This window comes from Aotus nancymaae, unplaced genomic scaffold (genome assembly GCF_030222135.1).
Source record: "Aotus nancymaae isolate 86718 unplaced genomic scaffold, 86718_ANA_hifiasm-v0.15.2.pri h1tg000083l, whole genome shotgun sequence".
In the NCBI taxonomy this organism is placed as follows: Eukaryota; Metazoa; Chordata; class Mammalia; order Primates; family Aotidae; genus Aotus; species Aotus nancymaae.
The window spans coordinates 6,023,767-6,050,704 of record NW_026988498.1 but is presented as its reverse complement, the minus strand read 5'-3'; positions in this window follow the sequence as shown (position 1 = coordinate 6,050,704).

Here is a 26,938-nt window from a genome sequence, read left to right as displayed (position 1 = left end):
ACTTGCTCATTAGCCAAACACCACTTGTCCTCCAATATCCTATAGAAATAAAAAAATAATTAAAAACAGAATCTACTCCAGCCTTACAATCCATGGAAGTTGAGACAATCCCAAATATTTGAATGTACCAACATATTGCCTGGCATTCAATAAAAATTTCTGAATGAAAGTAGGGAAGGACAGGCTAATTTTAGAGCATTTTTCAATCTTTCAAATAGTTTCTTTACAACATTGGATGTGGTACTCGCATGAACACATGCACACACACTTTAAAATAATTGAGTCAATTTGAGTCTCCCTAATGAAGTTAAAAGGCCCTTCTGGACAATTTTCAGTAAGGCAAATCCCATTTATTTTGATGGGGTTTTTAAAATATACCTTTTCTCTCTTAAATAAATAACACTATTCAGTTGCAAACTATATGACATTAATTGCTCCTTAGGTAGAAATTCTATTTGCTTATTTATAGACATTCCAAAGAGTGATCTATATCTTAAATAGTTTGCTCTCTGTGTGAGTTTCAGGATTTCTGCCGTAGTCATACTACAATTTAATCACACATGCATTTTTATATCATTTAGGGAAAAGAGAATAAGAAAACATGTGAAAAATGAAATTCAAAATTACACAATTGCTTTGAGAAGAAAGAAAAGTAGTTCCAAAATCAGTAAAATTAGAATGATACGTAGGAATGCTTAAGTAAAGTCCCAAATTTGTTTTCAAGATCTTCTCCCTGGAAATTTTAAAAATGGCAAAGGGGGAATTGAAAAGCAATTGATTAGAAAGAAGAAACTAGAGATCAATCCTCCACACGATCGGGTCAGTAAGTATGTAGGATCAACGAATTGAAGTAAATGCTCATGGCTTTTGTAGTCAATTGTGAGTCCCCAGTACCTAAAACTTGAAAATGAGGGAGCAAACACCAGAGAACCACCACGGTCCACCTGAGATGCTGCAGCCATCCTTGGGGTTGCCCCTGAGTCCTTCCAAGCAGATAAGGCCTTCCTTTCAAAAGAGCATTGCTACATAATAGAGTCTATTCAATTCTCCACAGCAGGGTAAAGAACACAATATTAGTGCCATATCATTTTTTTTCTCCATTGTCTATGAAATATTTGAAGTGGAAATGGCTTATTTCAACACCAGAGACCATGGGGGAAATGACCTATGGAGTGGGTAAGCTGACAGGCACAGTGGGGAATTTCATTACACCTTAGAATTTGACTGGCATGAACAGCTCACTGGGCTCTCCCTAACCTCTGGCAAAAGCTTGGAATTGAATCTGTAAATGTTAATCAATATTTTAGGCCTATTAAATAAAGAAAGGCATTGTGAAAAATCAAAGTACTAATGGCCAGTCTGGCTCTGTGAAGGTCTGTTCAGCTGTCAGAGCATGATATCTAGCAAGGGAGAACATATTTTCATAAAATTCTTTCAAATTTATATAAAATGCAATGTCTTTGTTCTACCACAATACATATAATATCAGTGCCTCAGAATATTTAAAACTGTTAAACAAGAATGTACTTATTCCTTTCTGAAGGCACTCAGAATTAATATCCTTTAAACATACTGTGAAAAAAAGATCATTTTGAGATAATCTTTCAATTATTTAACATTTTTGCAAAGAAGCCATATCATACCATTCCTATACTCATTCTCCAAGGTAACAATAATAAAGTTTAGGTGTATGTAGGAACTAAATTTAAAACATAAATGTATAGCAGCATTAAAAATATATATGAGGAGCTGGGACATTTTCTTATAAAAGGTATAAAATTAAAATCATGAGGGAAAAATCCCATTTGAATAAATTAAAATCAAAATTTCTTTATGAAAAAATAAACAATAAAGTTAAAATGATCTATCCTCATAGGAGAAAATATTTTAAAACTACACATCAACCAAAGGAATTACTCCCCAAAATATGTAAACAGTTCTAATAAATCAAATGAAACACAGCTACCTTTATAGAAAAATTAGGCAAAGAAATAACAATTAATGGAAGATATAGAAATGAGTAAAATCCATAAGATAATTCTGGTTCCTATAAGCAATTACAAATTTTAACAATGGATATTATTTATGTTGATTAAATTGATAAACATTAAGTAATAATAATTGATAATATTCATTATTGACAAGGATATGGAGAAATGGATATACTCATTAGTATTGGTATAAGTGAAATTGACATTGCATGGGAGAACAATCAAAATTTAAAACGATCATACTTTTTTTATGCATAAATCCTGAAGACACTTTGCTGAAAATGACCATACTTTTCTTATTCATTAATCCTCAAGACATTTTGTTGAGTGGGAAAAACAAAGTATTCTTATGATCTTATGTATATTTGTAAAAAAGCAAAAAAATACAAAAACAGACATGTTTATCTACACAAATGAATAATAAATAACTTTTCATATACATATGCAACCAAGAAGAGAGAGGGCAAACAGAGTGGCCTTTACATTCCATTCTATACACGTTTGTAGTTCTTGGATCTTACATAAGAATCTATTTATTATTATTGTGTAATTTTATGTATCATTCCTTTAAAGAGGGAACTATAGAAAATTGTGAATGTAATATGTCTTTCTAAGTAGGACTGCTAAAATGTATCATTTGCCTTGTTCTGTTTAAAAAACTACAACATGTTTATTTGACCCATAATAGAGATAATATTCTAAAAAATATGTCCTGTTTTAAAATTATTGTTTAGCTACCAAAAAGGGATTCAAAAGAAGAAAAAGAAAGGTAATCTCTAAAATTACCAAGACTTCGAATATGGGTTTTATATACCCTGGTATACATTTTGAATGCTAATGGATAATGAAAATAGAAAAATAGAATATTCCATGTAGCTCATTTCTTTAAACAGATGGGTACCTAAAATTTAGGTCAACTTTCTAGGTGGCTGTTTTTTAAGAGAGGTAATTTTAGACTTCAGCTGAGCTAAGAGAAAAATGTCTAAGAATATGCAGCTATGAATTAATAGTCAACTTTTCTTGCATGAGATCTTCCAAAAGCATCGATATAGCCACTTAAACATAGAAAAATCCAAATGACAAAGTCAATACAGAATCACAAAATCAGCAAAGTCAATTCTGACATCACATTTTAAACATTCCAAATACAAGTCTAAAAAGATACAGAACTTGCAAACTGGTTAAGTATCTAGATAAAAAATATATAATTTTTTAATTATTATTATACTTTAAGTTTTGGGGTACATGTGCAGAACGTGGAGGCTTGTCACTTAGGTATACATGTGCCATGTTGGTGTGCTGCATCCATCATCCTGTCATCCACATTAGGTATTTCTCCCAATGCCATTCCTCTCCCATCCCTTGCTTTCCCTCCTCTATCCTCCTCCCCCTGACAAGCCCTGGTGTGCGACGTTCCCCTCCCCATGTCCATGTGCTCTCATTGTTCAACATCCACTTATGAGTAAGAACACAGTGTTTGGTTTTCTGTTCTTGTGTCAGTTTGCTGAAACTGATGGTTTCTAGCTTTATGCATGTCCCTGCAAAGGACATGAACTCATCCATTTTTATGGCTGCATAGTATGCCATGGTGTATATGTGCCATATTTTCTTTATCCAGTCTATCATTGATAGGCATTTCTATAATACTTTTTGGATAAATGAATATCAGTTGGATTTTAAAAAATTAAAATACAAGGAAGGCAGCAAATCACACTGCCACGTATGCACCTATGCAACAACCTTGCATGTTTTTCACATGTACCCCAAAACCTAAAATGCAATAAAAAAAAATAATAATAAATTAAAAAAAAAAATTAAAATACTCCAGGCACAGTGGATCACGCCACTTTTATATTTTTAAGAGATACTGTAAGACTTATAAGAAACTCCCTCTCTAATGCTGGGTAGGACAGATTAAAAAAATCATTAAGTTTATTCTTTAATAAACCCTATGTTCTTATTTCTAAACTTATATTAACTACCATAGTCAACTCTTTAAAGGCTAATAAATACAAATGAATTTACTGATTTCCTAATCAAAAGGGAGAGAGAATACATTTAAGATTCCTCTAGTGTGTGCAATTAATACTACTTATATTTGGTTGTTGGCATATCATGGACCTGGATGTTTTAAATATAGTGGGTAGTTTGACACCATTGAGGAAAACCAACTGTGACTATGTTCTCTATTTGTTATCAGTATTTCCTATGGGTCCATATCTTCTACTGAAATAGAATAGTTGAACTTGCAGGCCCGGGGTGGTGGCTCATGCCTGTAATCTCAGCACTTTGGGAGGCCAAAGTGGGCAGATCACCTGAGGTCAGGAGTTCAAGACCAGCCTGGTCAACATGGTAAAACCTCCTCTCCACTAAAAATACAAAAAATAGCTGAACGTGATGGTACATGCCTGTAATCCCAGCTACTTGGGAGACTGAGCAGGAGAATGGCTTGAGCCTGGGAGGCAGAGGTTGCAGTGAGCAGAGACCATGCCAGTGCACTCCAGCCTGGGCAACAAGAGTGAAAATCCATCTGAAACAAAAAACCAATACTATAAATATTTTAAAGTATATGTGAATATTTATATAATTTTGGTGTAGTAAAAGTGTTTTTTAGCTTGGTCCAAAAGTCAGAGAATATAAAAGAGGATGAGTCGTTTTGATTTAATATGATTTTAGGACTCATTGTACAGTAAAAATAATAAAGGACAAATTGAAAACTAAAAATCGTGTGTAATATAAATAAAAATAAACAAGTAGTTTTAATACATAATGTGCTGTCACAAAACAGTAAGAGAAAAAGAAGTACTAATAGAAAATAATCTGCTGTGGACATCAACAGGCAATTCCCACAAACCCAAACAGGATTGTAAATGGGCAGTGAGTATATTAAAAGGACTCACCTTCACCGGTACAACAATGAAATTTCAAATAACAAGGTACCATTTTATATTGGCAAAAGTAATGTGCACATGTGTGTGCGTACATGAGAGAGAGAGGATGTGATATTTCAGAGATCCATTGCCCTTTACTTTCCTTCTGAATGGAATTATTAGCCTTCAAAATGCTTAATTATCTTATAAAAGAAATATTAATTAATTCATCTTTAAAAAACCCACAAAACTCCCTTGTCCCTAATTTCTTCTCTTGCTACTATTCTATCATGTTTTCTCCATCATTTGAGAAACTTCTTGAAATGTTCATCTTACTGGACTTTTTTTTCTCTTGACTTTTGAAAGACTACACACACCCGGTTTTCTTCACGTGTCTCTGGCGACATTTCTTTTCTCCTTGTAGGGCTTATGATCTTTACTTGGCTCTTAAAAATGTGGAAATTCATCCAAACTCAGTCCTGAGTCTTTTTCTCATCTTCCTTTATATATTTTTTTCTATGCTAACTCAATCAAATTGCAAGTGACTCCTAAATGTACATGCACAATGTTTTTCTACTCAGAGCTCTGGAATTGTGAATCAAAACTGCAGTTTAATATCTTCAATGATCTTTGATCTTCCAACATTACCTATTTTAGTGCATGAAACTGCCAACTGTTCAGTTATGAGAGTTGGAAACCTACAAGCTGTCCTTGCTCTCTCTCTTTTCTTTACCACCCCTATCCAAACCATCAAGAAATGATGTCCTAGAAACCTATTATGTGCCTTTATCTCTATCATTGTCCCCTTTCCTGTAGTTCAAGTCACTATTAGCCTTTACCTAGAGTGTTAGAATAGCTTCCTGGTTTCCAGCACTTTCATTCATGTGCTATGCCAGTATCAGCGTGATGTTTTCAAAACATATTGCATTATGTCAACCCAGCTTTACTGTCTTCCATTTTTTTCAGAATGAAGATCAAATTTCCTAACATGTTATCTTAGTGCTGCTCCAACAGAATACCAGATACTTGGCAACTTATAAGAAATAAATATATTTCTTATTATTCTAGAGGCTGGGAAGTCCAATAACAAGGTGCTGGCATCTGCCAGGGGCCTTCTTGCAGTGGAAGTTGATGAAAGTCAAAAGAGGGTAAGAAGTGGTGAGGAGAGCAGTGCTGAACTCATTCTTTCCTATGGAGCCCACTTCCAAGATGAGGAACTCACTCCTACAATAACATCATTAATCCATTCATGAGCGCCCTCATGACCTAATCTCATCTTAAACATCCCGTTTCTCAACAGTGTTGCATTGAGGATTGACTTTCCAAAGCATGAATTTTGGGGACACTTTCAAACTGTAGTGCTCTAAATACTATAAGTGGTCTGGCTCCCACAGAGCCTCTTGCCATTCCAATTTGTCTCTAAAACAGTGATTTCCTAAGCATAATTTCTGAACCAGCAGCATCAAAATCACCTGGCAATTTTCAAGAAATGCAAATTCTCAATACCCACTGCAAACCTACTAAATCAGAAGGTCTTCATGGTGGAAACCAGCGGTGTGTGCTTTAGCCAGTTTGACAATCAGAGCTTTAGATTTCTGTGTGCAGATACCTTGGCCTTTCCTTCTGGATTTTCTCCCTTCTACTTCCAGACTTTTGCACCTGCTGTTCCCTCTACCTGACATTCTTTTTCTCTACCCTTTGAAATAGTTATCGCCTATTCTTCTTTCAGATCGTAGCACATTTATCCTCCAGTCAACTCTCCCTTTTGTAATCTGTCAAAGCAGTATCCCACTTTTTAATAGGATTCACCACAAATCTTTAGGTATTTTTCAGATGATCGTGTGATTATTTTCTGCCTCCTCCAAGAGAATGTAAGTGAGTAATGGGCACTGTTGTTGGTTATTGCTCACTTTTCTACTTGATGCCCTTGACACATGGCTTGGCAGAAAATAAGCACCCAGTAAATATTTTCAATAAATAAACAGTGTGGTACATAGATTGATATGACTATGGACTTAAATGTTTTTAGTATATTATTCTGCAGGTTGGTTGAATTATTTTCTCCTTTAGAGTTTTCTGTATTTGCTGTGATCCTAAGTACACCTAAATATGCTTTATAAACAAGAAACAAATATATTTAAAGGTAAAAAAAATAAAAGAATGTATTAGTACTATATACTAAATGCTGATAAAATTAGACCTGAAATTAATTTCTAGTTATAACGAGAATGCTAATTTTTAACAGGAAATTCTGCTTACCCCTTGCTATTGAATTTGCTTCTCATGGAATGCTTATCCACTAATATCTTTTCTAACTCTAGCTATTGTCTTCCCAGTGGACATTAAAACAACTGATTTAGGCTGGGCGTGGTGGCTTATGCCTGTAATCCCAGCATTTTGGGAGGCCGAGGCTGGTGGATGACCTGAGGTCAGGAGTTCAAGACCAATCTGGCCAACATGGTGAAACCTCATCCCTACTAAAAATACAAAAATTAGCTGGGAGTAGTGGTGGGTGCCTGTAATCTCAGCTACTCTGGAGGCTGAGGCAGGATAATTGCTTGAACCTGGGAGGCGGAGGCTGCAGTGAGCCAAGATCATGCCATTGCACTCCAGCCTGGGCAAAGAGAGCGAAACTCTATCTCAAAAAACAAAACAAAACAAAAACCTTAACTGATTTAATAATGTACCTATAATTTTATTTACATATTTATGTATATATGACTATATAATTAGTATTTTGTATTAATTATGTAGGTAAAATTACATATATACACATATGCATATAATTAAGAACATAGATTATTATAACAGCACCCAGATATAGAAGCAAACTGTTACTAGCAGCCCAGAAGACCCTTCTTGTACTTCTAGTCAGAGCCAACTAAGAGTAACAACTATCTTAATGTTGAACAGTATAGCTTGTTTTTTAAAAATTTTCCTATACTTTATGTAAATAGAGCCAAATATTAATACTCTTTAGCATCTAGCTTGAACACTGTGTTTGCTATTAGGTTGGTGCAAAAGTAATCGCAGTTTTTGTAATTACTTTTTTTAATAAAGATAAAAACTGCGATTACTTTTGCACTAACTTAATAGATTCACACATATTACTGCATATAGTCATAAACCAGTCAATCTCAATGTCACATAATATTTCATCATGTGAATAAATAAAGTTTGTTTATTCATTCTACTATCATTGAGAATTTTGGTAGCTTCATGTTAGGGCATATTAAAATTATCCTGGCCGTTCTACATCTTTATCAACATTCATATTTTCCTATTTTGACCTCTTGTAGTGGCGAATGTGAACATAATTTTTATTAGAATTTGATGAATGATAAGGCCAAATGTCTTTTGAACATTGAATGAGATTTTAAGTACTCAATTCATCTATCCAGGGTCTAATTTTGCAAGGTAAAATAATGAGTTTAATGTAAATAATATTATCACCTTAAAAGAATAAAATAATATTACTAACTTCTTATATTATCCATCTATCTATCTATCTATCCATCTATCTATCCACCTACCTGCCCATCTATCTATCTATAGATAGAGAGAGAGGAATATTTCTATCTGGATGTGTGTATACACACACACACACACACACACACACACACACACACCCCTACCTCCTGGTATTTTGAAAAATATCTCAAAATAGTCTACTTTTTAGACCAAGACCCTTTTGGTTCACCATTTCATTACTTCCAATAGTGTCCAAGAGTGTCAGGACTGTATAATTATTTCTAACATTGAAATCTTCAAAAATATTGGCAATGACACCATCAGAAAAGACAGCACCTATTCATTTGAAACACTGCCATTGAAAAGGAAAATCACTGCTGTCTTCTCTTCTACAATTCCAGGAAGTCCAGGGCAAAGGTACTCACTCATTTAGCTTTTATTTGGATACATCATGTTTTATGGCCCCTAGGCAAACTCAAAGATTTCTTTTTTTATTAGGTTGCAGGAATTAAATGAATATTACGGGCTAAAATCATTTTCAAAATTACAATGGAAAGTAAGCTAAGGAGTCCCTCCTCTTAAGAAAAAGAGGGCATAACTATGTTTATAAGACACTGGCTACATCAGATTGGAGCTTAAATTCATTCAGACTGGTTTCTTGGTTGTCACTGAAATCTGTGCATGGGGAATTATGATAGATGGAATGGTTTTGTTAACATCCCCATGAGAAAACCTAAGCTTTTCCTAACCTACTTATTAATATCAGAGCCGCAAATCTGCCTAGAAATATTTCCAACCACACAATCTTAAAGAATTCGGTCTCCATCACCACCACTTCAGCTGGAGCCCTTACTCTTACCTGGAAAAATGCAATAGATTTCTAATAAATCTCTATGTTTCTGGTCACTTACAAGTCACATTCTCTCCACGCATCTCTGCCAGATTTATTTTCTAGATCAACAACCCCAATTTACCCTCTCCCAGAAACCTGCAATGTAATGCAAAATTAATGTCTGTGCTATCACCTGCATCTATTTTCTAAATATAACATCAATTGACTTTCCATTGTACTCTCAATTTTCCTCTTTCTATTGAAAGATAATCTCAACGCCTCTCTAATGGGCAAGTTGAACCTTCCTTTAAAGCCAAACTCCAATGCCATGTTTTTCAATAAAACTTCCTGGGTCCTTCTAACTGATCATAATCTCTCACAGTTTAAATTTAGTGCTGCCTATATTCCTCATGAAATTCAACACATTTTACTTACATTTACAGTTATTTTTTAGAATCTTAAAGTTTCCTTAAAGCTCATGTGTTCTAATCTCTTGTATATTGATTCAATACATTCTACTAGTCTACAAAATCCTCTTCAATAGCCTAGTACATTTCTAGACATATCATAGGCTTTCTATTCAATCTCACTATAAATACCTTAGTTCATATTTTAATTAAATATTAAAATATTGATATTAATATATCTAGTATATACAGCATAGTGGAGTCATAAAAGCATAATAATAAACTGAGCATCCATGACAGTACACAGCTTAAGGACTCAAAATTACAAGATCTTACTTCTTTCTATGTGTTTCTCCCTGCCTTTCTCCCAGAGGTAAACACATTATCTGGACTACTTTGTTTTTTCTTTTCTCCCCTTTTTTTTTTTTTTTTTTTTGAGACAGTCTCACTCTGTCACCCAGGCTGCAATGCAGTGGCAAAGTCTTGGCTCACTGCAGCCTCCGCCTCCCAGGTTCAAGCGATTCTCATGCCTCAGCCTCCCAAGTAGTTGGCACTACAGGCGCATACCACCACACCTGGCTAATTTTTATATTTTTAGTAGGGATGAGGTTTCATCATGTTGGCTAGGCTGGTCTTGAACTCCCGACCTCAGGTGATCCACCTACCTCAGCCTCCCAAAGTGCTTGGGATTACAGGCATGAGCAACCATGCCCAGCCTATCCTGACTTTTGTAAAAATCACTACTTTGTTCTTATTTTCGATTTGTTAACCATGACTGTATCTGTAAATAATATAATATTTTGTCCTAGCATTTTTTGAGCCTGACAAATAGAATCAAACTACATTCTTCTGAAACTTACATCTCGCACCCAGTGTTATAAGCCACTTCTCTCCCTGTTTGCTTGTTCTACTGTTGTTTGGTCTGTGCGATCTTTTCTAGTTTTCTGAAATTATGATGGATGGTGGTGTGAACATTCCTGTATGTGTCTCCTGAGGCATACACCTGAGTATTTTTAGGAGATATATACATATGTAGATATGTATCTCACAGCCTGTGTATGTAAATCAGGGTGTCAGCTCTCACCCATCTACATCCTAACTGGGGTGCTCCATCTGCTCTATAGCCTTTGAGTACAGAGGGGTGCCTGCAGGCATCCTTTATCCTGTGTACCCAGTCCCATCACACTCAAGAAGTCACCCTCTCCTCCTTGGCCTCTGCCCATGAGCCAGGCAATCCTCTGGGGATGGCTGTGCCTTCTTCCCTTAGAGCTTCAAGATCATTATTCCACCACATCAACAGGCCCTCTACGCACTTTCCTCTCTTATCTCTGATGCTTGGGGTGACACTGTGCTTTCCTGGATCTTTGTTTAAGCCATGCTGCATGAGGAACACATGTTCCTTTTGTGGATGAGGCAGCTTTCCTTGGTCTTAAGGAATGCATGTCCAATGTGTGAATGAGGTGGCTTCTCCTGCCTTGCCCATGGGCCCCTATCCATCTTCCTTACTGAGACAGTATGTGTAAGGCAGGGGTGAGATCCACGTGAGACATGATCAAACATTTAGAAATTTATTTTTTCTCATTTTAATTTGAATAACTTTAGGAGTACAAGTGGTTTTTGGTTACACTGATGCGTCATATAGTAGTGAAGCCTGGGCTTTCATTGTACCCATCACCTGAATAGTGTACATGGTACCCAGTAGGTGATATTCCATACCTCAGCCCCCTCCTACCCTCCCTGCTTCTGAGTCTTCAGTGTCCACTATACCATTCTATAGGCCTCTGTGTACCCATAGCTTAGTACCCACTTGTGAGCAAAAGTATGGGGTATTTGGTTTTCTATTCCTAAGTTACTTCACTTAGGATAATGATCTCCAGTTTCATTCAAGTTTCTGCAAAAAGACATTACTTCGTTCAAAGATTGAGTAGTATTCCACAGTGTATACATACTACGTTTTTTAAATCCACTCCTTGGTTGATGTGCACTTGGATTGGTTCCGTATCTGTGAATTCCACTGTGATAAACATATACATGGAAGTGTCCTTTTTATATAGTAACTCTTTACCTTTTGGTAGATATCCAGTAGTAGGATTGCTGGATCGAATGGTAGATCTATTTTTTAGTTCTTTGAGAAAGCTCCATAATGCTTCTCATAAAAGTTGTACTAATTTACATTCCCACCAGCAATGTATTAGCATTCCCTTTTCACCACATTCATGACAACATCTACTGTTTCTTGACTTTTAATAATGGCCATTTTTGGCTGGGGCAAGGTAGTATCTCAGTTATTTTAATATTTATTTCCCTTATGATTAATGATGTTGAACATTTTTCCATATGTTTTTTGGCCATTTGTATATTTCTTTTGAGAAATATCTGTTTGTGTCAGTTGCCCACTTTTTTTTTTTAGATGGAGTCTCCCTTTGTTGCCCAGGCTGGAGTGCAATGGCATGATCATGGCTCACTGCAACCTCTACTTCCCTGATTCAGGCAATTCCCCTGCCTCAGCCTCTAGCTGGGATTACAAGCACACGCCATCATGCTCAGCTAATTTTTTTGAATTTGTAGTAGAGATGGGGTTTCATCATGTTGGCCAGCCTGGTCTCAAACTCCTGACCTCAGGCAATCCACCTGCCTCAGCCACCCAAATTGCTGGGATTACAATTGTGAGCCATTGCTCCTGGCCCATTTGCCCACTTTTAATGGAATTATTATTTTATTCTCACGAATTTGTTTGAATTCCTTGTACATCCTGGATATTAGTTCTTTTACATTTAGAAATATCTTGATTATGATACAAGGAGTTCAAGAAAATACATGGTGAGATATGTTGGTCTAGTTTTATTCTACAAAATTTTGAAAAGTAAATTAAAACATAAAATGTGAGCATGAATCAAATGATTGCTAACATTTTCCTTCACATTCTGCTCGTCATCAATGAAGCGCAATAAAAAACTTTGAGAAAATCATTGGAAAAAATACTCTTGGGAAGTGCAAAAGAGCATTAAAATGAGCAATAATGTGACCAGCCTTTAATAAAGGCTCTTCAAGAACTTCAGAGGCAAGAAACACTATTTGTTTTCATACAGAGTTTCCAAAGAGCTGAGCATTATAAGCAAAAGAGTTAGTGGGAGATACAAGGTGAGCCAGGAATCACACATTTGACAAAAAAAAACATTAAGCAATGGTTCTCAGACCTGACTATGAGGAGAGGTGGCTGAATGCTATGAAAAGAACCTCACATACCCTGACTGGAAAATAAGCAAATCTGTAAGAATATCTTCTTTAATCATCATTGTGAATATTTATCAGTAACTCACAATACCTCATGAGGACCAATCACTTTTTCATTACAATTTTAATCACATTGGTCTTCACAAAAAAAATATTTGCTGGAGAAAGCCCCATTTATAGGCTTTTGCTAAGTGTTTCTCTCTCTCTCTCTTCTCTCTTTGAGAAAGGATATCACTCTGTCACCCAGGATGGAGTAGAGTGGTGCAATCTTGGCTCACTGCAACCTCCACTTCCTGGGTTCAAGCAATTCTCCTGCCTCAGTCTCCTAAGTAGCTAAGTCTACAGATGTGTACCATCACACCCAGCTAATTTTTGTATTTTTTGATAAAGATGGGGTTTCACCATGTTAGCCAGGCTGGTCTACAACTCCAGACCTCAGGTGATCCACCCTTCTCAGTCTCTCAAACTGCTGGGATTACAGATATGAGCCACTGTGCCTGGCTGTGTTTATGTCTCTTATTCCCTCTTCTTTAATTTTCTTTGTCTCTCTTGCTTCATTGTGGTTATTTTCTTTTGACTTCATTTCCAGATCATTACTTCTATGTTCTGTGTGTTTAATCTGCTGTTAAAACCTTTTTTGATATCCTAAGTTGGCTTATTTCATTTTATAGTTTAATAATATCTATTTGGGACTTCTTAAAATTTTCCATGTCTTTCTGCATGTCAACTTTTTCTGAGACTTTCAACTCGCCTTTTTTCTCCTGAAGCACAGTTGTCACACGATTTCATGCATTATTATGTCCCTGATCACTCCAATATCTGGGCCTATTTGTGGTTCATTTTGCTTGTTTTTTTCATATATCTGGTTGTTTTTCTTATTTTGGCAGAGCTCTTTGTTTGAAACATTCTTTGTAGATATAATTTGAGGGTGAGATTGGTAGATTTTGATTTACTTCTGGAAGACACACAGGGGACACTGACAATCAGGAATCACTTTCTCCACTTTGAGGTTCAGAAGTTTTTGACATTGAGCTGTAATCCCTTGCTTGGACCCCTCTATTTCTGAAGGTTGTTTGTTTGTTTGTTTGTTTGTTTTTTGCAATGCAAACTTCAGGGTCTTAACACAAAGCATGAGGGATCTCTCAGCATTGACACTTGGGCCAGCTCTATATTCAAACTTTTCCTTTTGTAACACTGGGAATATATCAAAAATCTCAGGTGCTCAGCTATTTACTGATCTTGTCAGATTGGAAAACAATCACTCCCAGTGGTCAGACCCACTTCTCCAGGTGTCAGCCATCTTCTCCTACATCTAAGTTTGGAAAACAGGTTTCCTCAGTAAGAGAACTAGTCCGAATTATTGACTCACCATTATAAGAAACAGAAATACTTATTTAATTTCAAGAAAAAGCCTAGGATGTAGGTTTTATTCTCTGTAGCATTATCCATCAAAAACTAAGATTCAGAATTTTTAAGTGACTTGCTCAAGGTCACACAGTGGTAAGTGACAGGGCCATGACTCAAATGATGTTCTCCTATACTTATTTCCTTGCATTTTTCTCCATACAAGACATATTCCCATAATTCTCAAGCCACATCTTTCTTTAGTTGTGCACATGTATGGCCAACCTTCCTACTAGACTTTTCTCAGCTTTAAAAATCATAATTACCCTAATCCATGTCTTTATTCTGTGTCTTGTTTGTCTTTTTTGCTAATTTATTTATACAATTTTTATTCAGTGCCTATTGCAAGGTGGGCAATGTGCAAGTACAAAGCCTGGGAAAGTGCTAAATCTACAATGACACCAATAAATATTTGTTGAATTAATATGTTCATGAGTATAAGGGATATAACATGACAATGGACTCAGTATTTTAGAGAAGTATTCTGATTTTCTGGATGGTTTTCCCAGACCTATTGATTAATATTTGGCCAGGGGGACAGCTGTGATATCACCTAACCTCTCCATTTAGGAAAAATGGAAGATTTTTTATATTCCATTAGAATATAATGAAAGATTTCATTCTATAGTTGTTAAGACTAATGTAAAAATTAATACACTGGTAGACCAGATTAAATATTCTGACACTGCATCAAATGATGTCAAAGCTATTGGTTGATTTCTTTCTTTCTTTCTTTCTTTTTTTTAAGACAGAGTCTCGCTCTGTCACCCAGGCTGGAGTGCAATCTCAGCTCACTGCAACCTTCATGTCCCAGGTTCAAGCGATTTTCCTGCCTCAGTCTCCTGAGTTGCTGGGATTACAGGCATGTGCCACCATGCCTGGCTAATTTTCATAATTTTAGTAGAGACAGGGTTTCACCATGTTGGCCAGGCTGGTCTCGAACTCCTGAGCTCAAGTTATCCACTGCTTCGGCTGAGCCACCATGCCTGGCCTTATTGGTTGCTTATCTCCTCAGTGAACCACTCTATCAACCCAACGTATGCCCCATAATAGATGAATTTATTTTCTTTTGTTTTACTTTCAGCACCTGCTTTGACTCTGTGTGCTCAGAGGTGGAAACTCTTAAGCATTATATTCATGAAAGTGTATCCAATTTAAAAAATATAGAGTATGAATTTTTAAAAATCAATTCTCACTAATTTTACCTTTTGTAAAATAATATTTTTGTGGAAAAAAAATATCTGAGCCAAATTTTGGTCATATCTCTTCCTTAGCTTTTTCTTCCTAGCCAATTTTAACTTCTTTCCTCTAGGCATTTCAGAGTAGTATGTACTGCTTTAAAAAGAAGACTTTGCCTAACTGCAGATTTTCTTTACATTACTTCAGTTTCGTGGTATTTTCAGGTTTATTCTTATCTCTTACTTTAAAAAAATCTCACACATTTTTCATTCCACGACTTACTTCCCAGCACATCACTACTTAATTTTGTACATGTTCTTTGTTGCTTTATTGAATATTTGCACCAACAGTTTCTTTATAAAACAAAACTCAAAAATCTAGAAAGCTCTAAGAAGAAAAAATTATAAACTTGAGTATATAAGAGTTAGTATTTTGCATATAGCAGTGATAAATTAATTTCTCATTTAAGAAATGCTATGTTTTTAGTTAAGGCTAAAAACAAGAATAATTCATTTGAAAAACATATATTGATTTTATACTAAATTTAGGCAAAGCTTTGGGTGACTGATGCTGGACTTACCTGAATTCTTAGTTATCCATATTTTTCACATTCTTTGCAGAAATGATATTCAAAGTGGGAGGGGATTGTACAAGATGAATCATTGGTATGGAGAATATAAACATGAGAATGTTTTTTTCCTATTTTTATCTTTTATCTCAACCTTTAAATTTTTAGATTTTCCTTTTATTGAAAACTGGCTAGTACCGCATCTTTGTTCAATAGGTTTTAAAAACTCAGATTTCATGAAAGTCATTTCACTTAGGTAACCTTCAGTATAAAGGGACATTTGTAGAATATTAATATATTTGGTGAAATTGTTTAAACATCTTAAGAGGCTTTGTATCTATGTAGGAAGAATACATTTTTTTCACTTCAAAAAGCTGTCAATGAATTCTTATAATGACACTTACTGTCAAACTTATCATGCCTCAATTATGTTAACACCTTCTTTTGAAGTTTTCTTTTTAACATGAAAAACACAATTTATTATAAAAGGTCTCCACACAAGCTGAAAGTATTCAAAGGCCCCCTACAGGCTGCTCTTAAGAGAACTGTAGGCAGGAAAAACTTTCTATTCATACTGTGAGCAACTTCATTTTCACTTTGCTGTAAGAATAAATCACAAGAAAATGTGAAATGTGGAGAATCTGAAGCCATCATATAAGAGCTTTATAGCATCTGAATCAATCTCCTCAAGACTCCCTGAAAATCATTGCAAAATCTGCAATTTGAAGATCCCCTGGGATCCTCAGGCATGGTGTTGTCATTTTTTTGTTGTTGTTTTGTTGTTTGTTTGTTTGGTTTGGTTGGTTGGTTGAGATGGAGTCTCACTCCGTCACCTCAGCTGGAGAACAGTACCACCATCTTGGCTCAATACAAACTCCCTCTCCTGGGTTCAAGCAATTCTCCTGCCTCAGCCTCCTGAGTAGCTGGGATTACAGATGGTGCACCACTACACCCAGCTTAGATTTTTGTATTTTTAGTAGAGATGGGGTTTCACCATGTTGGCCCGGCTGGTCTGGAACTCCTGGCCTGAAGTGATCTGCCTGCCTCGGCCTTCCAAAGTGCTGGGATTATGTCATGTTTTACTAATTCAATTATAGAGCGGTCACTTGTACCATCTGTTTTATGTGTTATCCCTGGTCCTTGTTTTTCTAAATTTCTATTGTTGCTTACCATTTTATTTATTTACATTTTTTGTCCTTTGACTGTGATTGAACAAGAAGAGTAGGTTGGACACCATTCTCTCTGGTCTTAGCTCCACGATGCCTTCTAGAGGTTGGTGAAAGCAAACTCTTTAATCATTGCTGTATTTTGAAAGATTTTTTTCTCCTCTAAATCTTAACATCCAGGAGACTGAGGCTATTGGTTATACTTAGATCTACTTTGTATATATTATAATCATCTGTATCTATTAATACTTCTGAGCTACGCTATGCTCACCAATCAATGCTGCCACCTCTGTGAACTTATCTGCTACATAGTGAACTCCTGTGTGTGTGTCTTACCCTTTCTCAAAATATCCATGTTGCACAAGAAGATTTTATGTACTCCTGTATTAGTCCATTTTCATGTTGCTAATATAGACATACCCAAGACTGGGCAATTTACAAAAGGAAGAGGTTTAATTGGACTTAGAGTTCCACATGACCAGGAAAGCCTCACAATCATAGCAGAAGGCAAGGAGGAGCAAGTCACGTCTTATACGGATGGCAGCAGGCAAAGAGAGAATGAGGAATACATAAAAGTGGAAAGCCCTGATAAAACCATCAGATCTCAAGAGACTTATTCACTACCACAAGGACAGTATGGGGGAAACCACCCCCATGATTCAATTGTCTCCCACCGGGTGCCTCTTATAACTTGTAGGAATGATGGGAGTACAATTCAAGATGAGATCTGGGTGGGGACACAGTCAAAACCTATCAACTCCCTTCCATTCCTTTGCCTTTTCTTCATCCCCAATTATGTTTTTGGCTTTTTTTATAACTCATCTTTGGATCACATTTATCATGGAAGTTTCTTCTTTATAAATCCTGTTTTCAATTTATCTGACAATCCTAAATTGTCCTTTGTCTTCTGGTTTAAGAAGAATGTAAACATATTAAATATAAGGAGATATTCCTTAAGCAAAGAATGCTATTCTCCTTGAAGGTACCCAGTTTAGATAGCGAATATTGACATAGAACATAGTACCATCATATATATCTGTGTTTGCCATACAAATCATACAAATATCATTTGAGCCTACTGGTTCAACACTTTGCAATATTCTCATTTTGCGTTTGGCATGTGTGAATTTATGTTGCTCTTCAAATTCCCAAATCTATCCCTTGCCAGGATTTGTGTCATATCTGCCATTTAGTAAAAGTGATTGTGCATTTTCAAAAGAATTTAGTTTCCTGACACTCCAGAAAGCAAGTATTCATAAACCATTTATCTCTTAGAATACCCATTTTTCCTGTAGGTTAACCCCATTAGCATCTTGCAATTGATGACTTCTCTCCTCTGTGGGTCTACTTCAGATGTTACTCTCCTAGGACAGAAATAGCCAGTTCCTAGCACAGTCATTCCTTTTGTGTCTATTGTAGATGTAATTAATAATGATACTCTTTCACACTAGCAAAAATCAGCCTGCAACATAACCTTGCTGTAGCTATGATCCACTTGTCAGAGTGGCATGTCAATTAAACTGTATTTTCCATCTTTGCCATGACACTGTATTTCCCCAAAATGCATTTCCTAAAATATGTACTTATTAAATAGTAAAGTTGTAGTTCCAATTTATGGGTAAGAATAACTTACAATGTATACCATATTAAGAATTTTATTTGTTACATATTTTTAAAAGTATATTTTATCAAGCCTGTAATCCCAGCACTTTGGGAGGCCGAGGCGGGTGGATCACGAGGTCAAGAGATCGAGACCATCCTGGTCAACATGGTGAAACCCCGTCTCTACTAAAAATACAAAAAATTAGCTGGGCATGGTGGCGCGTGCCTGTAATCCCAGCTACTCAGGAGGCTGAGGCAGGAGAATTGCCTGAACCCAGGAGGCGGAGGTTGCGGTGAGCCGAGATCGCGCCATTGCACTCCAGCCTGGGTAACAAAAGCGAAACTCCGTCTCAAAAAAAAAAAAAAAAAAAAAAAAAAAAAAAAAAGTATATTTTATATACTAGGTTGGCACTTGAATAGAACAAAAGAGCACAGCATTAGTTTTCTCTATTTCTCTATTTCTCATCCTCTTTACTATTTTTTATAAACTAGTCTGAGGACATGCAAATTTTTAATTTCCAAAAAAATTACCAACAGGAACTAAACCAAGAAGTAGGCCATCAGACCCAAACTGTATTTAAATTTATGCAAACACAAACAGAAAAAAGTGAGAAATTAAGGGGAGTATTTGGATCTTTTCCTCTGAGTGGTCTCTTTTGCTACTCACCCTCTTACTTTTTTTACTCACCCTCTTACTTTTTCCATGTATTCTTTAAAAAAGAACTTCTAAAAATAATCAGAAGTGAGAAATGCTAATTCTAAGTCAATTCTTTTTTTCTGAGTAGGTATATTTGCTTTAGGTCATACGGCTAAGACACTTCAAACACTGGAACATATGATGGAAAAGGGTTACCACTGTGTCATCCAGGACTTGCTTCTATTTCAGCTTTCAGGAAAAATTATAAGTTAGAGGAGACTACAGAAATCATTTAACTTCTGGTTTTCCCTTTTAGTAAGAGCAATCATGGAGAAAATGATGATCATTATCTAGGACACTCGTTTAGATACCACAGGCAGGCAGGCAGGCAGCAGTTCCTGGGCACATTTTGTCAGAGACAGAAAAATATAGTACTGCCTACTATGCAACACTTTATTTTCTTCTCAAAGAAAAACATAGACAATCCAAAAGATGTTCACAGGAATTAAAGAAGCAAGGTCAGACTGCCTGAAAGGCTTTCAGAATTGTTATTCAGGCTTAATGGTTCTTTCTTCCAGGTCTCTGAGATACAGAAAGGGGAGACCTTTGTTAGAAATAAGTTACCTCACAACCATAGTTATGGATATAAACAATCCAAAAACACAGTGTATTTCTACCTAGGAAAGGCTTTGTTGTTGACGTTGCTGGTTGTTGTTTTTTGCAACCTATTAGTACTTGGTAGCATTAATAATCTGGAAGATGGGCACGTATGCTCCCATCTGTCTTTGGAAGACTACTCTTGGGAACCAGCATCCTGAAAACATTACATTCCTCCAGTTGGGATTCATTGGTGGTCTGCATCAGTTACCTGTTGCTGTGTAACAAATAACCTCAAAATAATGTGGCTTTAAACAATAATTTATTTTTTCTCATGACTCTGTGGGTTAGGAATTTGGGAAGGGTTTGGCTTGACTCAACTAATCTCCATCTTGTGTTAGCTGTGATCATTTATGCAGATACATTCAAATAGAAGTAGGGCACAGCTAAAGACTCAAATAAGCCAGTTGGTGCTTTCTACATTCTTCCCAGAAATCTCTTTAACCAAATTCGCGAGTTCATTAGGTATATTTTCTGTATTTTTCTATCTTCTATGTTACCACAAAACTATAACCTTTCTCCAACCCCCCAAATCAATTTTCTTATGGCATTTTAGGCCCCCATTAACAATGTTTTTACTTCTCAGCCTTACACCCATCTCCCACAATGCTATTAAGTACATATTTTGGGATTTTGTTATGGTGCACCCTATACCTGGTACCAATTTTTCTTTCAGTTACCTAATTCTACATAACATACAACCCCAAATTGTAGTGGCTTAATGCAACACAAAAATGATTTCTCATCTCTTATAAATATTTCTGTTAGGATTCAAGCAGGGCTCTGTTGGGTGGTTCTTCAGCTCCACTTGGCATTGGCTGGGGTCATCAGCTGCATTCAGATGGTAACTGTACTAGGCTGGAGAACCAAGGAAGTTTTATTCCCATGCTTGCTGCTCTAGTCCTTCCCCATGTGGGTTCTCTTTCTCTCTACATTCTGTCTCATCCTTGAATAGCCTAGCTTAAGTTTCTTTACCTCATGGCAGTCTACTTCACTAAATGGTAAAAAGCCAAAACTGCCAAGCCACTTAAAAGCTAGGCACACACTCAGACAATGTTCAAAGAGATAAACAGACTCTACTTCTCAATGAAAAGAAAGACAGACATGTTAATAGGCATATTCATTATCTACCTACCACAAGATCTAACCTGTATTATAAATTTCATGTGAAAGGCTCTAATTGTATCACTTTAGTTTTTTTTGTTTATTTTTTTTCTTTTGAGACAGGGTCTCACACTGTCACTCAGGCTAGTATGACCTCTGCTCACTATAGCCTCTGCCTCCTTGATTCAAGCAATTCTCCCACCTCAGCCTCTCAAGTAGCTGGGACTACAGGTGCACATCATCATATCTGGCTAATTTTTGTATTTTTTTGTAGAGATGGGGTTTCACCATGTTGGCCAGGCTGGTCTTGTGCTTCTGACCTCAAGTGATCTGCCTTCCTTGGCCTCCCAAAATGCTGGGATTACTGGTGTGAGCCACAGCATGTGGCCTAATTTTATCACTTTCCAATGAAGGAATTTAATATCCATCAATATATTCTATCAAAGAAAGTGAGTAGTTTTGAAAACCAAGAGGATGGCTCAACATATCACATTTTCTATACCTAAATGTTACCATAAGTTTGAGTTTTCTGAAATTATACTTGCCTGTGTGTGCATGTTTCCATCAACATGTATTACTTAGCTGAATACGATCTTATTTTATAATCATATTTGTTATGCAACAGTTTGGCTCATACTGGCTTCTAAGTTTGTCCAATTTAAGCCAACTTAACTGGTTTCAAAAATAAACTTTAACTGTAGTTCAGGAATCCTTTTACTTAACTACTGGTCACTAACTCAAAATCTTGAAATACTGCCATTCCTCACTCAGTATTCCAAAATGCCATTAATACTAGACTTCTATTGGAGGTTTAAGAGTAAAATAACTGACAGAGGATTTTCGCAGTTAAATTCCAGTCTTACTGATGCTACATATAAACTTAGTATTTGCTGCCTCAAGAAATTCTTCACTAACCATGTATTGCTCTTAAACCTAACCTCTAGATACATTGTCAATGAACATACATTCTCTTCACAGAAACCCTGTTCTTCTTTTTCTCATATTTCCCAACTCTGGTGACTTTGCAAATTCAAAGTCCTGCTACTCTTTTGATAAATTAATTTCTTGCTCTTATCCCATTTTTTTCATCTGTGTTTATAAAGGGTATCTTACACCTTTGCAAAGGAAAATTCCCACCAAATGATTTTTTGAAACAAGAATCACTTATCACAGAGAAAAATTTTGACTCTGCAATGACTGCTTTTAATATTTGTTTTAAACGGCAAAACTTCCTTTCCCTTAAAGATATAAGTGAAAGAGTGAGATATGGATTGGAAGAAAGAAACTTTTAGAAGAATTAGAAGTTATTCTCAGTGACTAAGTGAGGTACAGAGGAGCACATTAAAATAACTTTGGGTATTTTCAAAATATAAACATGAGCATTGCTGCCAATATGGCAGGTGTGGAGGAGGTGTAGGATGTGGGTCCATATTAGCCACAACCTAATGAATATTGTGGTAGTGAACCTGTTATTGCTGGCTTTTTGTTGGATGTTTTCTTTTATAATTCAGGTTTATTTGGGTGGAAAAGTTTGAGCTCGGGGTGCATTATATATGAATTAGAATACAACACAAAACCAAAAGAGTGATTTCATATTTTAGTAATTACAGTTTTTGGTAATCATAAGCCTCATTGTATTCCTTTTATATAAACAAAGAAACATATAGTTTAATTTGGGCAATAGGAATTGGCCAGTGTATACATCTATCAAATGATGATCAAAGATTAGAACCCAGGTCTTCCTGATTTCCAAGTGTGTGTTCTTCCTGTAATAAGTATATGTGCTCCTATAAACCATTGCCAGTGATTAGCTAGGGGAGAGAGTCAAGGTGCTGTCTTATCTATTTCAAGAATCAAGGAGCCAGTGTATGTGTCAGGGGGTTACAAAGACTGAAATCAGAAGACAAAGTGTAAAGTCAAGTCCACTGTGACACTTTTTCTTTGTTTCAGAAGCAATGTTGAAGTGGCCATAGGAAGCAGAATGATCCAGGAAACAGATTTGTACATTTCTCTGAAGTCTAAGATGGGGACTATAACATAATCCTTGCAATACTGTGTATTCCAGTGACTAGCTGTCATCTAGCTACTTGACAATGTTTCTTCTCACTTTCCCTCCTTTCTAAAAATAGTTTTGTTGAGATGTAATTCTTATACCATGTAATTTATTCATTTAAAATATACAATTTAATGCCTTTTAATGTATTTAGTTATATAATTATCACCATAATCCAATTTTAAAATATTTTCATTTGGCAGAGAAATGTAATTTAGTTTTTTAACATTGTATATTTATAGGATGTCATTGTCTCAGCCAAAATCTCCTGAAACTGAGAAGTAACTTCAGCAAAGTCTTAGGATACAAAATCAATGTGCAGAAATCACAAGCATTCCTAAACATCAATAACAGACAGAGAGCCAAATCAAGAATGAACTCCCATTCACAATTGCTATGAAGAGAATAAAATACCTAGGAATACAACTAACAAAGTATATAAAGTACCTCTTCAGGGAAAAAACTACAAACCACTAGTCAACGAAATAAGAGAGGATATAAACAGGTTGAAAGACATTCCATGCTCATGGTTAGGAAGAATCAATATCGTGAAAATGGCCATACTACCCAAAGTAATTTATAGATTTAATGCTATCCCCATCAAGCTACCAATGACCTTCTTCACAGAACTGGAAAAAACAACTTTAAACTTCATATGGAACCAAAAGAGAGCCTGCATAGCCACGACAATCCTAAGCAAAAAGAACAAAGCTGGAGGCATCACACTGCCTGACTTCAAACTATACTACGAGGCTACAGTAATCAAAACAGCATAGTACTAGTACCAAAACAGAGACATAGACCAATGGAACAGAACAGAGGCCTCATAAGCAATACCAAACATCTGCAACCATCTGATCTTTGACAAACCTGACAAAAACAAGCACTGGGGAAAGGATTCTCCATTTAACAAATGGTGTTGGGAAAACTGGCTAGCAATATGCAGAAAGCAGAAACTGGACCCTTCCTGACAACTTACACTAAAATTAACTCCAGATGGATTAAATATTTAAACATAAGACCTAACACAATAAAAACCCTAGAAGAAAATCTAGGCAAAACAATCCATTACGTAGGCATAGGCAAGGATTTCATGACTAAAACACCAAAAGCAATGGCAACAACAGCCAAAATAGACAAATGACTCTAAGTAAACTGCAGAGCTTCTATACAGCATAAGAAACAATCATTAGCACAAACCAGCAACCAACATAATGGGAAAAATTTTTTGCAATCTACCCATCTGACAAAGGGCTAATATCCAGAATATACAAAGAACTAAAACAGATTTACAAGAAAAAAACAAACAAACCTATTCAAAAGTGGGTGAAGGATATGAACAGACACTTCTCAGAAGAAGACATATATGAGGCCAACAAACATATGAAAAAATGCTGATCATTACTGGTCATTAAAGAAATGCAAATCAAAACCACATTGAGATATCATCTCATGCCAGTTAGAATGGTGATCACTAAAAAATCTGGAGACAACAGATGCTGGAGAGGATGTGGACAAATAAGAACACTTTTACACTGTTGGTTGGCATGTAAATTAGTTCAACCATTGTGGAAGACAGTATGGCAATTCCTCAAGGATCTAGAAATAGAAATTCCATTTGACCCAGCAATCCCATTACTGGGCATATACCCAAAGAATTATAAATCATTCTATTATAAAGACACATGCACGTGTATGTTCATTGCAGCACTGTTTACGATAGCAAAGACTTGGAACCAACCCAAATGCCCATCAATGATAGACTGGACAAAGAAAATGTGGCACATATACACCATGGAATATGATGCAGCCATAAAAAACGATGAGTTCATGTCCTTTGTAGGGACTTGGATGAATCTGGAAACCATCATTCTCAGCAAACTGACACAAGAACAGAAAATCAAACACTGTATGTTCTCGTTCATAGGCGGGTGTTGAACAATGAGAACAAGTGGACACAGGGAGGGTAGCATCACACACTGGGGTCAGTTGGGGGGCTAGAGGAGGGACAGTGGGGAGTGCAGAGAGTGGGGAGTGATAACGTGGGGAGAAATGCCAAATATAGATGATGGGGGAATGGAGGCAGCAAACCACCTTGCCATGTATGTACCTCTGCAGCAACCCTGCATGATCTGCACATGTACCCCAGAACCTAAAGAACAATAATAAAAAAATAATAATAAATGTTTTAAATTGTGGCAAAAAGCATATAACATAAAATTTGCCTTTTTCACCATAGTTAAGTTTATTAGTATTAAGTGTATTCATATTGAGGCAAAAAACATGAATAGACACTTTTCAAAAGAAGACATACATGTGACCAACAAACATATAAAAAAAAGCTCAATGGCACTAATCATTAGAAAAATGCAAATTGAAACCACAATAAGATACCATCTCACAACAGTCAAAATGGCTGTTATTAAGAAGTCAAAAAATAACAGATGCTGGTGAGATTGTGGAAAAAAAGATAACACTTATGCACTGCTGGTAAGAGTATAAATAATTCAGCCACTGCAGAAAGCAATGTAGCAATTCCTCATCAAACTTAAAAAAGAATTAGCATTCAACCCACCAATCCCATTATTGGGTATATACCCAAAGGAATGTAAATAATTCTACCATAAAGACACATGCACTCGTATGTTCACTGCAGTATTATTCACAATAGCAAAGACATGGAATCAACCTCAATGCCTATCAATGGTATCCTGTATAAAGAACATGTGGCAAACAGTATATGAAAAGATGTTCAACATCACTGATCATCAGAGAAATGCAAATCAAAGCTACAGTGAGGTCTCTCACCCCAGTTAAAATGGCTTTTATTCAAAGGGCAAGCAATACAAATCCTGGCAAGGATGTGAAGAAAAGAGAACTCTTGTACACTGTTGGCAGGAATGTAAATTAGTACACTCTCTAGGGAGGAGAGTTTGGAGGTTCCTTAAAACCTAAACCCATAACTACCATAATATGATCCAACAATCCCACTACCAGGTATATACCCAAAAGAAAGCAAATCGGTACATCAAAGAGATATCTGTACTCCCATGTTTACTGCAGCACTATTCACAATAGCCAAAATTTGGAAGCAACCTAAATGTCCATCAACAGATGAATGAATAAAGAAAATGTGGTACACATACACTGTGGAGTACTAGTCAGTCATTTAAAAAAATGAGATCTTGTCATTTCCAACAATATGAATGGAACTGGAGGATACTATGTTAGGTGAAATAAGCCAAGCATGGAAAAACAAAATTTGAGTGTTCTCACTGATTTGTATGAGCCCAAATTAAAACAATTGAATTCATGGAGATAGAGAGTAGAATGATGGTTATCAGAGACTGGGAAGGGTAGCATTGGTGGAGAAGTTGGGATGGTTACTAGTTAGACAGAATGAATAAGATCTACTATTTGATAGTACAGCAGGGTGACTACTAGTTAACAATAATGTATTGTATATTTAAAGATAACTAACAGAGTATAATTGGATTGTTTATAACATAAAGAAAAAGTAAATTCCTGAGGTGATAAATCCCCCATTTATCCTGATGTGATTATTACACATGGTATGCCTATATCAACGTATGTCATGTTCTCCATAAATATACACAGCTACTATGTATCCACAAAGATAAAGATAAATTGAAAAAATTAAAAAGTACAGTAAAATGCCACATTTAATGGTAAAGTATTGAAAGTGTTCCTTCTAAGATCAGAAAGATGACAGAAATATCCACTATCACTTCTACTTAACAAG